Source organism: Chrysochloris asiatica, unplaced genomic scaffold (genome assembly GCF_000296735.1).
Source record: "Chrysochloris asiatica unplaced genomic scaffold, ChrAsi1.0 scaffold00008, whole genome shotgun sequence".
Taxonomy (NCBI): Eukaryota; Metazoa; Chordata; class Mammalia; order Afrosoricida; family Chrysochloridae; genus Chrysochloris; species Chrysochloris asiatica.
Window position 1 is genome coordinate 30,385,938 of NW_006408526.1, and position 3,120 is coordinate 30,389,057.

Below are 3,120 nucleotides of genomic sequence, written 5' to 3' on the forward strand. Positions count from 1 at the left end.
TGGGATTTCCAAAGTTGGTTTCTCCTCCACACTGAGAGTCAGAAGCTTAAGGAGGGTCTACACAATGGGACTGCAGTGGTGGGACCTACAAGAAGAGATTATCTTATCCACATTCAGAATCTTCTGAGGTGGGAAATTTCCACTTGAAAAGACAAGCAGACCAGCCTGGGTCAGCTAGAGGAACATAAGATATTTCTTGAAAGAAAGACCAGCAGGAAAAGTTAAAATAAATAATAATAATGGCAGTTTGATTGACAAGAACAAGCAAGATGTTTGCAGGGGAGCCATCAAGGCAAGCAATCAAGTCCCCTCAGGGCAAACCTCCTTCCAACACTGAAACTCAAAGGGAATACACAAGCAGGTATGTAATCTTGCTGGTCTACTGATAAGGTGAAGTGGGGGAAAAACAGCAATGAATCTGTGGGCTAAATCCGACCACATTCAATAGACTCCTGTCAACTTGGATTGAGACCTGGTTGGCCAGCAGTATAGCAAGACCTGGGGACTTCTGAGCCCAGGAACATAGCCACAGAGCACTAGAGCAGAAAGTGACGCATCCAACTGATTATGAAGTGAGGACAGATGCACAAGAACACCCATATTTCAGATACTACTTGTTTGACCTAGCTTCAATAGCTGAATGATCAGAACTCGACTTGAGGAAGAAAGGAGAGGGGAAAAAGTGTAACCCACTACAATTTGATGAATGTTACCTATACTTATGGATGCAGTAGTTTACATGAGGGAACAAATCTTTACAGCAAGGATTATTCCCACCCCCTCTGTACACAGGGTTAACAGGGATGGGCAACTTAGACATTAGCTACCCAAAATGGTGGTGGTGGTGGTGGGGTGCTACAAAGACACAAAGTGACTGGTTTACAAGTTTTCAAGAGGGAGCTTAGTTTCAGAGGGTTCAGGGGAAGGTAGAATCTCCATTGAGTGGTTTCCATCCTGTCTAGACAGGACTGGTGAAAGGAGATGGGGATAGTGGTTCAATAGTGAATAATTGCTAACAGGACTGATTGTGAATGTTGCAAATGTAAAGGTAGAAGTTCTGTAACAAAAGGAGAGGAGTGGTTGATATTGCAGTCCAGGAACAGAGAACCCTGAGACTATCAAGGGAGAAGAGCGGAGTGTGGGAACCTATCCAGAGAAGCAGTGATGCCAGAGATGGAGACAGAGATAATGATTTGGAGAGACGGAGCAGCTGGGGACTCTGGACTCAAGGAGGGAGAGAGGTTGTGTGCTGGCAGCCAGGGGGCTGGCGTGCAGGTATATCCTTTGTTGTTTGAATGGCTATACATTCCTGAGTGCTTTGGTGTACATCCAAAAAACAAACAACAAAAAGAAAAAAACAGAGAATGGAAGAAAATGCTGTTGAATAATGATGCATGGAGGGGATTATAATCATTGCAATGAAACAAAATACGATAGGATGACTATAAAGCTGATGTTCTCCCATGTAAACTATCACTCAATTCACAATAAAAACTTAAAAGAGAGAGAGAGAGATTGTCTTATTGATTATCTATTTTGCCTGGATGGCTGTTTTTGAGGTTGTTAGCCTGACTTGAGGGGACCCTGCTGGTGTAGTGGTTGAAGCACTTGGCTACTAAGAGAACAGTCTACAATTTGAATCTACCAGCTGCTCTCTGCAGGAGAAAGATGTGACAGTCTGCTCCTGTAGTGACTTACAGTCTTCGGAAATTTATGGGGCAGTTCTACTTTGTCTTATGAAGTCACTATAAGTTGGAATTGACTAGACAGCAATGAATTTGGTTTCATGTTAATAAAACCAAACACAATGACCATGGAATATTTTAATAAATGTATCCACATCCAAATGTAGAAGAGAGTCATAATGACTAAATGTTTTTCTTGAGATTGGATATCTGAATCCTATGTATAAGACAGTTTAGTTCCTTCTTTGCCCTAGTATTTTATGTTATTGAACTGTCCAAGACTTGATGGGATTTACTAGTTTGTGATAGCTTTGTATTCTTGAACTTTATACTTCTAAGCATGTAAAGTTACCCTTAGAAGGAAGGATGGAAAGAATTCAACATGCTTACTTTGGGCAAATAATTAGGAAGGACCAACGGCTGGAAAAGGACATCATGTTTGATAGAGGGTCACGGAAACAAGGGAATCCCTCAATGAGATGAATTGACACAATAGTCATAGCAATGGACCCAAGCATACCAGCAATCATGAAGATGGGCCAGTCCCAGGCAATGGTTTGTTCTGTTATACACAAGGCCTCCATGAACTGGAACCAACTCAACAGTAATTAACAACAAGTATACAATGCAAGGAGACCTGGTGTGACACTATAGGATAAGTACTGGACAGCAAAGGTGTTTGAATCGTAATGTTGGTGGTTCAAACTCACTAGCTACTCCTCAGAAACCCTATATAGGGTCTACGTGAATCAGAACTAACTCAACGGCACTTAACAACAACAATACAATGCAAGAGTTGGCTTATAACAACTTCTGGCAATATGGCTGACTAGGACTATAGATACCCTCTACAACAAAGATAAAAGAGACCAAATTAAACAGACATATATGAAAATCCTGGAAGCTGGATTCTTCCTAGCAAAGGTTAGAGAATTGTATTTAATGTTTGCTGGGAGGAGAAGTTGAAAGAGAGACTGTTGATGTCACCAGACATCTTGTGAGCAGCTTTGGCGACAGAAGGTGGCCTGGCAGCGCAGATTCACACAAGTGAAGGGATAGGTGCAATTCCCTTTCTTTTCCCATACTCCCCTGGTGATGTGAGGTATGGCTAGCTCCCACCATCATCCATCCCCATTGCAGACCCTGCTCTCTGAGGGTCGGGAGCCATATGGTTGGGAGCTACGTCAGTGTGAGGTAGGGGCCAGCAGCATTGCTTTGGTGCCTGGATTCAGGCAGGCTTGGTTCCAGATCTACAGAACCAACAGTCCTACCAGATCAGTATTTAACCAATCATCCTACCCCTGCTGTCCTTTGGTCCTAACAGACACTGAAACAAGAGTCTCCATGAATTACTTCCAGATTGAGTGCACTGAACATAGATAATACTGAGGCTGATGGGAATTCCATTTAGGGCCAGTGACTCTGTTGTCACATC